This window comes from Symphalangus syndactylus, chromosome 10, assembly GCF_028878055.3.
Source record: "Symphalangus syndactylus isolate Jambi chromosome 10, NHGRI_mSymSyn1-v2.1_pri, whole genome shotgun sequence".
NCBI classification, from domain to species: domain Eukaryota; kingdom Metazoa; phylum Chordata; class Mammalia; order Primates; family Hylobatidae; genus Symphalangus; species Symphalangus syndactylus.
The window spans coordinates 124,491,249-124,505,551 of record NC_072432.2 but is presented as its reverse complement, the minus strand read 5'-3'; the positions used below and the strand labels follow the sequence as shown (position 1 = coordinate 124,505,551).

At 36.8% G+C, this 14,303-nt stretch overlaps 1 long non-coding RNA gene across 1 annotated transcript in view; it reads right to left on the bottom strand.

The window, feature by feature from the left end:
* The window catches only part of LOC129491806 (uncharacterized), a 69,786-nt gene extending 56,398 nt beyond the window's left edge, over nucleotides 1-13,388 (bottom strand). The window contains exons 1-2 of the long non-coding RNA XR_008660619.2: nucleotides 13,244-13,388; nucleotides 9,102-9,214 (exon numbers count right to left, since the gene is read on the bottom strand). This is a non-coding gene — a long non-coding RNA (uncharacterized lncRNA). The remainder of the gene's footprint in view (nucleotides 1-9,101; nucleotides 9,215-13,243) is intronic.
* Between the last annotated feature and the right edge of the window lie 915 nt (nucleotides 13,389-14,303).

Below are 14,303 nucleotides of genomic sequence, written 5' to 3'. Positions count from 1 at the left end.
TTGTCATTTGTTACAGATTTAATTTTGTTCCCCCAAGAAACATGTTAAAGTTCTAACCCCCAGTATCTCAGAATGTGACCTTATTTAGAAATAGGGTCATTGAAAATGTAACAAAGTTAAGATGGGGTCATAATGAATTAGGGTGAACTCGATTCCAATATTGGGTGTCCTTCTAAGAAGAGGTAAATTTGGACACAGAGACACTAGGAAGATGACCACATGAAGATGGAGGCAGAAATTGGAGCGAGGCATCTATAAGCCAAAGAACATCAACTACAGCCTGCAACCACCAGAAACTAGAAAGACGCAATGGAGGAATTTTCCTAGAGTCTTCAGATAGAGCATGGCCCTACCAACACCTTGATTTCAGATTTCTAACCTCTAGAACTGGGAGAGAATAAATTTATGCTGTTTTAAGCCACTGAGCTTGTGATACCTTTATAGCTGCCCTAGGAAACACCAACTACCTAATAAAATATAAGCATAGAATTGTGATGCTTAGAACTATATTTTACTTAGAGCTAACACTCATCTGTTTAGAGGTCCCACCTCTTAAAAAAAAAGAAAAAAGAAAAACAGAAAAAAAAAGTATCGAGAAAGCAACATGCCCCGCCCCTGACTTCTATTATCACAACTTCCTCTCACTGTGACATCGAAATAAAATGTTAACACACCTCTCCAGCAGTTTACAAACTGTAGAAAAGAAAGAGAATGCGCATGTGGAAGTCGAAACATTCAGCACGCTAATTGACCGCAAAAATAGCTTTATGTAATTTATTAGACTGAAACGAGATTGAGTCTTGCGTATGTGGCTACCAGACAAAATATCTAATGCTGTAGGACACAAAAAGAAACACTCTGGAGTTTGCTTTCATTTTACCCATTATAATTCAGAATTTGTTGTACAGATCATTCTATTTGTCATCCAAATTGTTCATATTATGGAGGATCTCTGAGGAGTCTTCTATCACACTCACACACCTAAAACCCAGGAACAAAGAATGCTTCCAAGCAGTCAGCCTTGTGTATAACCAGTCTTATTTCAGTCATTGTTGAAGCAACTAAAATATCACAAATAGACCAGGAAAGTGGAGAAAGTATAGCCCTCCACGCTGGACTTTCTATACATCATTATTTTCTCTCTACGAGTGTTGACTGTTAGTCACCAAATTTTCCAAAGACAGAGAGAAATGAACTATTGCCTCTGCTTCTTGCACTACTGGACAACTCACTTGCTGAGAAATAAATGTTCCTGTACATCTGGATTTTCAAATAATATTTAGGGAGTGTGCTTTGTAAGACTTTCCTCCAGGAAACAACCATTGGCAGGTGAGATAAAACAGGTATGGAGGAAGGCAGTGTGATCATAAGGAACATGCTGGAAAGTGGGCAGGACACTTCATGCCTCTGTCAGTTTTATATGTGATTCCTCAGGAATGCCCTGATTCTTTTTATGTTGGTTACTTGATGAGAGGATTGATTTCAATCTGCAAAGAGTTTATGTTAATCAGCTCTTAGGAAAATTTTAAAGAATAATAAAATATTGTGCTAATAAAAATCCACACTAAATCAATACCTTTACTGCCATTTTCCTTTAGTAGTCATCCATAAATGACTTAAATTGAATGATCAAGTGCCCACATCCTGAGTGGGATGGTATAAGATATATAGCAGAGAAAAGCCAAAAGTCCAGGGTCCCTAGCTCATGGGGAAATTGTACTGGTGAATTTACCCAGGGACACAAAATAATACTTGATTTGACTTTTATTTCTGACTTCAGATTTGGCAGACTAGTCCTATTAGTTAGGATTCAGATCTAACAAAAATCATCACATCAGTGCAAGTCATAATTAGGCAATTACAGCTTCTAATGCCATGATTGTTCATATTTATACTGATAGCACAATTAGACCTAATCACATTAGGGGTTCAAGGATACTAAAGATTTCTATTTTTTTTAAAGTGCTCATAACACAAAAATCATTGTAAGGTCATTTACGTTGTTTTTAACCTATAAGATAAAATATGCCTGTAGTCTTCTCCATATTTCTTAATACATAGAATGAGTCAAAATAAAAAATCTGCACAAACATAAAGCCTTTCCCCTGGGTTCCCACCACGACTTGACAGAGACACACACACATAGTCCAGGGCCATCCTCCATCTCCCATTAATGATTCTCCTGCCAACCTATCCCTTTAGTACAGACATGTTATTTTTACTACAAAACATTGGAATCTTTAAATACAAAAGAAAATAAACACTAGGCATAGAGCGACTCAGTTCTGTATTCATTAACATAATATTCAGTAGTCTGAATCTTCCTCAGTAGGCTGGTTCTTCCTAGGGTGTCTTATGGGACCTTTTACTTTCTTGCTAGTTCACCTCCCTCCCTTAGGCCAACCCTGAGCTGAATTCTCCATCTTATCCTCTGGGCTTCAGAAACATAAAAATCTTATATGTAAGAAACACATGCCCATCAAGCAAATTAAGGATGAAACTCTTGCTTCAACGATATTTGAGACTTAACTCCAGCATTTCTCTATCTTGCACATTCTGTCCATTTGTACCCTCCTTCTGCCCTGGACACACAAGTTTGATCATCATATTATTCAAAAAACTCTTTTATAGACTGGAATTTACTGCACTCTGTCTTCAAAGAACCACACATTCACATGTCAAAGGAATTCTCACGTAACTTGTACCTGTCATGTGTCATATTATTTTTAATCAGACGATAGATAAGAACATGGGCTCTGTAGCCAGACTGATCTGGATTCAAGTCTCAGTTCTGTCAGTTACTATCTGTGTGACCTCTGATACCTTACTTAGCTAGTCTGTTCATTGGTTTCCTCATATATAAGGTGAGGATAAATTTATGTGTCTCTCTTATAGGCCTGTTACAGAGATTCACTGGGATCATGTGTGTAAAGCAGCCGGCACAGTGCCTGATATACAATAAGGCTAATGAATGTTAACAATGATTATTATCATAAATTAACCACTCAAGTGTGTTCATCAGTATCATCTCGTATCATCGATATAATTGTTATCATCACCTTCATTATCAAATATTACATTTGAAATCTATTGTAGAAATTGAATAGAAGACCCACACTTCAAAATAAGGAAATGAGGCTTATGATGTTGATGTTGTCTTCTTCAAGAGTTATCTCTATTTTGTCCTTTGTTTCTATATAGTTTTGATACATTAAAAAGTCATGCTTTTATTATAAGTACCCATTCTTCTCTACTCCCTCACAAATTCTTTGTAATGAATAATTACATTTAAAACCAACATTATGAAAACCAACATTATGGGATGAAACTTAGAAATGGATGCTCTCACTGGCTACACATTTCTAGGAATTTCTGCTAGATAGGGAGGGCAGGATGAGATTGAAGGAAAGGCCTGTGTACGCCTTCTGTATTGTGAAACAGAGCAGCTTATCATGGAGGTCTATGAGGGGGAGAGTCTATTAAGCCCCACATGAATTCAGAAGAGTTGGGAATGGCATTGGGAACAGGCTATTGGACACTGGGGAGATAGCCATGTGGTGTCCTTTGAGTTTTTCTGGAGTTCGATTCCACTGGCAATACTGAAAGACTCAGAGATAGCTTCATGAAATTGGCAGCCCCAAAGCAGGCAGAAATTTAAAAATTAGAAACTCTGCCTGAGATTTACCTCTGGAATGGGAGTCAAGATAAGCAGAAGAGGACATGAAGTAGAAATATATGAGGGAGTATACAGAAAAGAATGAATTTCCTGAGTAATTCATCTATAACTGTGCAGTATTGTTAAAGCTTTATGTGATGACTATATAGGACATTCCAACCTTCTGAATTTCCACTTCTCACCTCATTCAAGACTCTGGGGACTCTGCAGCTAAGGGTCCTTCTAAAAATGAGTGAAATGTACACATACAAACATCAGCCTACCTCAATTCCTACTTGATTAATATCAGTATTGAGCCTCCTTCTCTTAAAAATCCTTTTTAGAGCAAATCCAAAGTATGTGAGAAAATAGTGGTGTCCAAAATAAGCGAGTCATTGTTTTAAAAAATGATGGAATATCTCCTTTTAAAATAGGGTTACTCCAAAATTCAGAAGAAATTTTTAGAAAATATTGGATTCTCTTCCAGAAAGGTTCAAGAAGCCATGGCATCTCTGTAACTGGGAGATATTCACAAAGGAAGACTTAAATCAGAAAGGTCTGAGTGAGGTCAACAAACATAATGCCAAACCAACAACTGGATGATGGCAGTAAGAAAGATATGCAGGAAATGAATGAGTGATGGAGAAGATAAACTCAACAAATTCTCCCAGAATTAGCAGAAGACGATGAAGACATGAACAAAAGGAGGTAGAAGATAAGATACATAAAGAATAATTCTAGAAGGTGCTTTCTCCTATAAGATTATGCATCAGAAAACAAAATAATCAATAATCAGAGAAATAAAAAAATGGTTCCCAATCTGAAATTTATAGTAGCATAAAATTTTAAACGTATTTTTTGATGCTTAGGAAAAACTTCATGAAAATAAACTAGACAACTAGACTTACACAAGCTTAATCAGGTAGAAATATCAAATTTCAGAGATGAAAGAATCCCACAAGTACTCTGAAAAATATTTATTCTTCACAAAGGAATAAAAATCAGCATGAAAAATATTAGATTCTTCACAAAAGATTAATAATCAGCCTGGCCGTACATTTGTTTTCCTTAATACAAAACACTAGAAGACACAGGAGTAACATTTCTACAACTCTGCAGAAAAAATATGCCATCCAAAAATTCTATACCTTCTTAGACATGCTAGAACTCAAAAATGAATTCTCACACTATGTTTCATTCTTAAATGAGCTTCTTGAAGATATTTTCCTCAACAGTAAAAGAATAAGACAGGCACCATGGCTCATGCCGGTAATCCCAGCACTTTGGGAGGCCAAGGCAAGAGGATTGCTTGAGCCTAGGATTTTGAGATCAACTTGGGCAACATGGTAAGAGCCTGTCTGTACAAAAAAATATAAAAACTTAGCTGTGCATGGTGGTGTGCACGATAATAACAGCTACTAAGGAGGCCAGGGTAGGAGGGTAGCTTGAGCCTGGGAGTTTAAAGCTGCAGTGAGCTATGATTGTGCCACTGTACACCATTCTGGGTGACAGAGACCCCATCTCTACAAAAAATAAACAAAATTAGCCACAGTCAGTGGTGCACACCTGTAGTCCTAGCTACTCAGGAGGCTGAGGCAGGAGGATCACCTGATCCCAGAAGCTTGATGCTGCAGTGAGCTATGATCACATCATTGCACTCCAGCCTGAATGACAGAGCAAGACCTTGTCTCTAAATAAATAGTAAACATTTTGAGATCACTAAATGGCATTTTGAATCAGCAGAGAGACTTACAATTCAAAATAGTGTCTGGGTAGCATTCTCCAAACCATTCTTTCCAACTAACCGTTAAATACTTACAAAGGCACACCCACGAGAAAAAAAGAAATGAAGCTCTCAAAAATTCTGAAATCTAACACTGACAGATAATTCAAAGCCAAAATGCAGGATAAATGGAAATTAATCACAAGACAGTAGAAGTTAAATTGAGGAAAATCCTACTTAGAATTCTATTCCTGACTTCACGCAGCATCATTACATGCAATAGAAACAGATGCAAAAAAATGTAAATGTGTCTCCATAGTCAAGGATCCAACACCTGTACTAGCCAGAAAACAGGTTATTTCTCTCCACATCTTAGATATCGCTGTGTTAGGAAAAAGGTGTAGTTTTTCATACAAACCATTGCATGATTTTTTTCCCACTATCTTTCCACATAGAAGATTCTATGAAGTCTAGAGAACAAATGGGCAGAAAATAGAGAATAGAGCTTTCAGAGAGGTGTACTTTCCATTAAGAAGACAGCAATATATGCAGAGGGAAAAACAACATCCTAATAACAACACATACTTCTCAAGAAATAGAGGTTTTCCAGCACTCAGAAGAAGATAAAACTGCAGTAGAACAAAAGAGCACTAGGAGGAGATTTGCTTACAAAGGAGAATTAAACTGGGAACTACACAAACCAACTAGCCTTTCAATTATGGATTTAAAGCACAAATTCCAAGATCACATCAATAGACAGAATGTGACCAAGGACCACACACACACCCATTCTAATGAAAAATAAGTATAGAGAATCTTTGCTTGTCAAAAATATATTTTGCCAATCTTTGATTGGAAAAATATAAAATTATAACAAATAAGAAATATAATGGGGTAAGTTAAATAGAGTCGCTTCCAAAAAGTAGATCAAAAGTTTTCAGAAGGTAATTTTAGGAAACTATATGCTATTATCTAAAGAAAACAGAATTACGAGTTTTTTCATGAATAAGGTGATAAGGGAACAAGATTTTTATAAGCAATAAGAAAGATTAGTTGAGATACGAAAAACATAAAAACAAGGAACCCAAGAAAACTAAACGTAAGAGAAATAATTTCTTAATTTAATGTAACTTAATCGATATGGAGGGTAATGGAAAAAAAATAGATGGAGAAGAAATTCAAATCAAAACTGTAAAAGTGAAACTCAAGACATGTCAGCATAGAATAACAGTATAAACAGATTAAAATAATTGGAGAAAAATGAACAATATAGAAGATGAAGAAAAAGGAGATGTCATATGGATAATAGTTGTTTCTGAAGAAGCCAGCAAAAAAGAAGAAATATAATAATAAGTGAATCATTAGAAGAAAATCTAAATTTACAGAAATCCAGTATATATAAATCAAAAAAAGATTTATATCCCAAGAAATAAGAAGTGTTATACCTAATGACATTGTCATAACATTTTTGAATAGTAATAATAATGATAGTGATAGAATTCATTATTCAGCTACCTCTGCCCATCACTTTGGGAAGCGGAAATGGGAGGATTACTTGAGGCCTGGAGTTCAAGACCAGCCTGGAAAACATAGCGAGACCCTACCTCTACGAAAGCAAAATTAACTAGCTGGATGTATTCATGAGGCTGAGGCAGGAGGGACACTTGAGTCTGGGAGTTCAAGGTTACAGTGAGCTATGATCATGCCCCTGTACTCCACCCTGGACAACACAGCAAGACTCTGTCTCTAAAAAAATAAAAACAAAACACAAAACCCCAGAACTAAATGGAGCAAAATTCAAGCTATCATTCAAGTTCAACGTGGAAAAAAAAAAAAGTCGGCTGTGCAACAGCTCAGAAAACATACTTCTCTTTAAGGAAATTAATCAAAGATATACTCCAACTGACTGAGAGAATAGAATTAACAGAATCCTTTAAGATCAGTTAAAAATACATATTAAACCTAAGAAAAATTTTAATGTCTGGATATAAAATTGAATGCAGAGCAAAATATGTCCCCAAAGAGAAGCTATATAATATAAAAATAATATCGTTAGTAAAATTATAAGTATCTAAATTACAAAAGAGTATCGGTGTAAAAGACAGAATTCAGAGAAGGAAGTGAATGTTGTGGTACTGGAGAAATAAAAATAAAAGTACCCTAAACTTCTTATGTCAAGGGGACCCCCCCAATAAAACCCTTGGAACATCACATTAAACATAGTTGAAAAATCTTTTGAGTAATCACCCATGGAATGGAAACAAAATATGCTTCCCAAACAAGTTTAGCAATATAACAGCTAGGAAGCCAGACAGGAAATACAGAAACTTTAAGGAAGCATTTATTTAATATATAAATTTATTTTATAAAAAATAAATAATATTCATTTAATAATATAAATGCTTCAAAACAGAAGCATTTATTTAATATAAATAAAAAAAGAACATTAACTATAGCAAATATAAAAAATTTATGTCTATCCCAAACCTCAGAATGTGACCTTATTTGGCAATAGGGTCTTTGCAGATTAGTTAAGATAAATTCATATTAAATTATCAGCTATAAGCAGGATGCAGTGGTTCACGCCTATAGTCCCAGCTACTCAGGAGGCTGAGGCAGGAGGATAACTTGAGTACAGGAGTGCTTGAGTCCAGCCTGATCAAGACTCTTATCTCCAATATGTGTGTGTGTGTGTGTGTGTGTGTGTGTAAAGTACAACTATATATATTTCTAATATAAATATATGTATTACATATATATATATTTAAGCTACAACTTTGATATTAGTAAAATGGGCATTATATACATTTCCCAATAAAGAGGTAAATACTCTCTTATTTGATTACAAAATTGGGGGAATGGGGAGTCAAGTCTTTTTTTTTATTAAGTTCTGGGATACATGTGCAGAATGTGCAGGTTTGTTACACAGGTATACATGTGCCATGGTGGTTTGCTGCACCTATCAACCCGTCGTCTAGGTTTTAAGCCCTGCATGTATTAGGTTTTTGTCCTAATGCCCTCCTTCCCCTTTCCCTCCACCCCCCAACAGGCCCCTGTGTGTGATGTTCCCCTCCCTGTGTCCATGTGTTCTCATTGTTCATCTCCCACTTATGAGTGAGAACATGCAGTGTTTGGTTTTCTGTTCCTGTGTTAGTTTGCTGAGAATGATGGCTTACTGCTTCATCTATGTCCCTGCAAAGGATATGAACTCATTCTTTTTTACGGCTGCATAGTATTCCATGGTGTACATGTGCCACATTTTCTTAATCCAGTCTATCATTGATGGGCATTTGGGTTGGTTCCAAGTCTTTGTTATTGTGAATAGTGCTGCAATAAACAAACATGTGCATGTGTCTTTATAGAATTTATAATCCTTTGGGTATATACCCAGTAATGGGATTGCTGGGTCAAATGGTATTTCTGGTTCCAGATCCTTGAGGAATCACCACACTGTCTTCCCCAATGGTTGAACTAATTTACACTCCCACTGACAGTGTAAAAGTGTTCCTATTTCTTGGGGAGTCAAGTCTTAAATACAATAGAAGCAACTAAAACATACTGATACAAAATGATGCTTGAAAAAAAGAAGAATGGACCTAGGTTTTTCAGTGAAAGAAAAAAATAAAACTGGTCAAATATTAATATCAGGTCAATAAATACTATATGAAACACAACCAATTATAATAATAGCATAAAAAATAATTCTAATAATGATGCAACTACCGTAAGTCTTGGCATTCCTTGGCTTGTAGATGCGTCATTTCAATCTCTTCCACCATCTTCACACGGTGTTCCTAACTATGTGGGCCTCTGTGTCTCTCTCTGTTTTCACTGGCCTATTAAAAAAACATCAGTCATTGGATTTAGGACCCATTCTAAACCATTATAACCTCACTTAACCACAGTCATGCTTCACTTAATGACAGGGATACGTTCTGAGAAATGTATCTCAGGTGATTTCTTCATTGGGTGAACATCATAGAGTGAACTTACACAAACCTAGATAGTGTAGCCTACTGCAGATGTAGGCTATATGGTAGAGCCTATTGCTCTTAGGCTACAAACTGGTAGAGCATGTTACTGTACTGAATACTGTAGGCAATTACAACAAAATGGGAAGTATTTGTGAATCTAAACATAACTAAACATAGAAAAGGTACAGTAAAAATACAGAGTAAAAGATAAAAAAGAGTACACTTGTATAGGCCACTTACCATGAATGGAGCTTACAAGACTGGAAGTTGCTCTGGGTGAGTCTGTGAGAGAGTGGTGAGTGAATGTAAAGCCTAGGACTTGACTGTACACTACTGTATGCTTTATAAACGCTATACCCTTAGGCTAGACTAGATTTATAGAAAATATTTTTCTTTCTTAAATAACAAATTAAACTTAGTTTACTGTAACTTTTCAACTTTATCAATTTTTAAATTTTCTAAATTTTTTTACTCCTGTAATAACACATAAACATACCATACAGCTGTACAAAAATATTTTCTTTCTTTATAACCTTATTCTATAAGCTCTTTTCTGTTTTTAAGATTTTTTTTCCTTTACCTTTTAAACAATTTTGTTAAAAACCAAGACACAAACACACACATTAGCCTAACCCACGCAGGGTCAGGATCACCAATAGCACTGCCTTCCGCCTCCGCATCTTGTCCTGCTGGACGGCCTCCAGGGGTTAAAACACACATGGTGCCGTCATCTCCTGTGATAACAACGCCTTCTTCTGGATACTCCTGAAAGACCTGCCTGAGGCTCGTCCTGAGAAGTGTCACTTTTTTCAGGAATATGTTCATCATGGTTTCTTAGTTTGTTTCTTTTTTTCATCATAGATTATCTGCCTGGGAGCAGATAATGCACCCCGAAGATTTTTCCCTATTAATGAAAAGCTTTTGGTGTTGGAGTCCATATTTTCAAACTTTTTAAGAAGCTTGTTGAGGTCTGCAAAAGCTTCTGCTAAACCCTTCACTGTGAATTTTCTTGGGAGCTCTTCTTTTTCTTCTCCTGCAATTTCGTTTTCTCTTGCCTCTTCTTCAGCTATGCATTCTGTTCCATCGTAATCTCAGGGGACCACCGTCATATATGCAGTTGTCATTGACCGAAACTTCATTATGAGGTTCGTGATGATGTATAAGAGGACTTTACTCTGAAGAGACACAAGAATCCACTCTGTGCACCACAATACCCAAATGTTTCCATCATTAACCCATTCCTCAGAAGAGGAATCTTTAAGATGAAAACACACAATACCGCACCTAACCTTTACTTGACTGATAATCAAGGTGGGGAGAGAAGCCAAGATTCCGATCACCTGTCTTGCAACAATTTTAAAACAGTGTCCCATTGCATATTAAACATCTCTATTGTACTGAAGTTCAGGAAGGTAATTAGAATCACTCTGGCTTTTGTGACTCATAAACTTAATGCTCTTTCAGCATCATTTTGGCTGAGCAGATTTTCTAACCACAGTTTAATAGCAAACGGCATTTAAATAACAATCTCAAAAGTCTTTCCAACATCTCCAATTAAAGTAAAATAAATTGGCTCTTAAAATTAGAGGCTCTGCTTTTACAGGCTATGAGATATCTCACTGGTTTCTGATATCTTAACTATGAAGGAAAATTACAATTATTAATACTCCATATTCATCTTGCTCCTAGCTTATTAAAATATTTCTACTATGACTGAAGCAACCTGCCTAGTCACATATTTTAACTTAGATCATCCTCTCGTGGTTTGGCTTGGCTTTTATTCATTTTTTTAATTAGTTATTTTAGCTCTTATTAGGTCTCTGGGTAAAGCTATGAGATTTGGTTTTTTTAATCTCTGCAGTGATCAAGATTTTCACATTACCATCACTAGTTGATATTTATTCAATTCTAGGCTCTGTTATAACAAACAAGAGACAAGTCTCCCCCATATCTTTATATTCTAAAAATTAAATAATCAGATCACTTTATAGTATCTCTGTGACTTTTTCATGCTTGTAATTTATTAAATGAGCATAGCCCCTGATCCAAAATCAACTCTTTAGCAAAGACAGCTCATTGATAAACCAGCAGGCTTAAGCTTTGATCTAGGGGACCCTATTTGATTATGCCTATACTTACTCCAAGTTTACCTCAGTCAATCTTTGTTTTTTCTTTAAAACAATATAAATGGAGTTCTTTCCTAAAACTTTGAAAACAAAATAATTAGAACATTCCAAAGCAGCAACCCAGCCAGTTTATTTGAACATACTGATTTTATACACACACACACAATAGGCACATGTCTGCTGCTAATCTCTCTTCTGTAGGAAGGTTAATATCTTTGCAGCCACTTTCCATCAAAGCTATTTGTTACCTTTAAGCTCTCCAGAAGTACCTCTGTGCATGGAGTAACCAGGAATTAGAAGTCATTTGAAAATACAAGAAACTCCCATGCTGAGTTCTCTCTCTGTATGCATTTTCTGCCAGATTCAACCCAGATTGATTTCCCTGCTGCTCCTCTGGCCTCTTCCCTATATGATCGGACATTAACTTTCTGATTCCCTCTTCTGTTTTTTTGTTTTGTTTTGTTTTGGTTTTGTTTTGTTTTGTTTTTGTTTTGAAATGGAGTCTCACTCTGTCGCCAGGCTGGAGTACAGTGGCGCGATCTCGGCTCACTGCAACCTCTGCCTCCCAGGTTCAAGTGATTCTCCTGCCTCAGTCTCCCAAGTAGCTGGGACTACAGGCACATGCCACCACACCAGCTAATTTTTGTATTTTTAGTAGAGATAGGGTTGCAACATATTGGCCAGGATGGTCTCAATCTCTTGACCATGTGATCTGCCTGCCTCAGCCTCCCAAAGTACTGGGATTACAGGTGCTTTTTCCAAGTTTTTACTTAGCTCTTATTCCGTCTTCACTTGTAATGTTTTCTACAGGCTGCTTATAATTCTTGACTGGTTTGACCTCCCAAGTTTCCACCATTTGGACGTAGACTTTTACTTATGACCCAGCCATGTCCATGAACCTCTTCCTGCTCCAGCACTTCTGAAGGCACAGACACTCTAACAGAAAGCCAGAGCCAGGATCCAGCTCTGCTCCTCATTCTCTATTTATTTCTTTTGTATCAGCATTTCCTGATTCTTTTTCATCTTTTTAAGTTCCTTAAAGATAGGTTCCCAATATTATACAATTTCTGGCAGTATAATGAGATAGATATATAGATAACTGACAGATGATGGATGGGTAAGTGATAGGTAGATGATAGATATAATAGAGAGAGAGACAGATTATTGGTAGATGATGGATGGATAAATGATAGGCAGGAGATAGATGATAGATAGATAGATAGATAGATAGATAGATAGATAGATAGATAGATAGTATGAGCCCCCAAAATTCGAGAAAGGTCTCAGTTAATTTAGAGAGTTTATTTTGCCAAGGTTGAGGACATGCCCGTGACACAGTCGCAGGAAGTCCTGACAACATGTGCCCAAGGTGGTTGGGGCACAACTTAGTTTTATACATTTTAGGGAGACATGACACATCAATCAATATATGTAAGAAGTACATTGATTTGGTCTGGAAAGCCTGGACAACTTGAAGCAAAGGCAGGAAGGCTCGAAGCAGGGAGGGGGCTTCCAGGCCACAGATAGGCGAGAGACGAAGGCTGCATTCTTTTGAGTTTCTGATTAGCCTTTCCAAAGGAGACAATCAGATATGCATCCATCTCGGTGAGCAGAAGGATGACTTTGAATAGAAATGGGAGGCAGGTTTTCCCTGAGCAGTTCCTTTCACGATAGATGATAGACAGATAGATAGATAGATAGATAGATAGATAGATAGATAGATAGATAGATAGATAGATAGATAGAATGAGTTTTTCGGTTTTACCTGCTCAAAAATCAATAACTTTGCTTTTCTGTTTCCTTTTTCTCAGTCTCCTCCTTTTCTTTCACTTTATAGGCATCATTCTCAGAATTTCCCAAAATCTCTCTATTACGCAAGAGAATTCTCACTGAGAAAGGACCACCTTTTCTTCGAACTCAGATTTGTCTGTGATTCTGGAAACTATAGTTTAATCTCTCCACTCTACTCCTGGCAGATCACAAAAGAAAAATTAAAGTCAACTCTGGAGGCCTGCAATAAATGTTCCCATAGCACATTTACAAGATTAAGTACATGACAAGGACTTAAGATTTTGTGTAACCTCTATCTTTTAGAAGTAAGCAACTCACAGACACCTCAGTCTGCACACATGTGCCTCATTCCATTTTGGAATAGGTATTCTACTTGGACGTCTTATTAATATATGCATAGTATCACAATAGCAAGGACCATGAAAAAAAGACCATCACAGCCTGAAGCCAGCCCAGTGGGACCTGGATATATTGCCAGCACTGTGGTAAATTGCAACAGGCAGGCAGCATAATCTGGCATATAAAGTCTGTGTTACAGTTGGGTTCATTCACACAGTTCACTTTTGTTATATCTGAGCTGCTAATCCAAGACCAACCAGGAGAAGGCAGTACAGGCTAAACAACTAAACCCTTAAATTTTATTTAAAGTGAAAAAAAGCCCAATGGAATCAGTCAGTCTCTCTGTCTCTCTCTGTCTCTCTCTCTCTCTCTCTCTCTCTCTCTCTCTTCCTCTTTAAACGACAGGATCTTGCTCTGTTCCCCAGGCTGGAGTACGGTGGCACATCATAACTCACTGCAGCCTTGAACTCCTGAGCTCAAGTGATCCTTCTGCCTCAGCCTCCTGAGTAGTTGGGACTACAGATGCACACCACCATGCCCAGCTTGCTTATTTATTTATTTATTTATTTATTTATTTATTTATTTATTTATTTATAGAGCTGGGGTCTTACTTTGTTGCCCAAGCTGGTCTCGAACTCCTGGCCTCAAGTGATCCCAGCTGGAGATTCTTTATGGCAAAAACCTCTGCCTTCTCC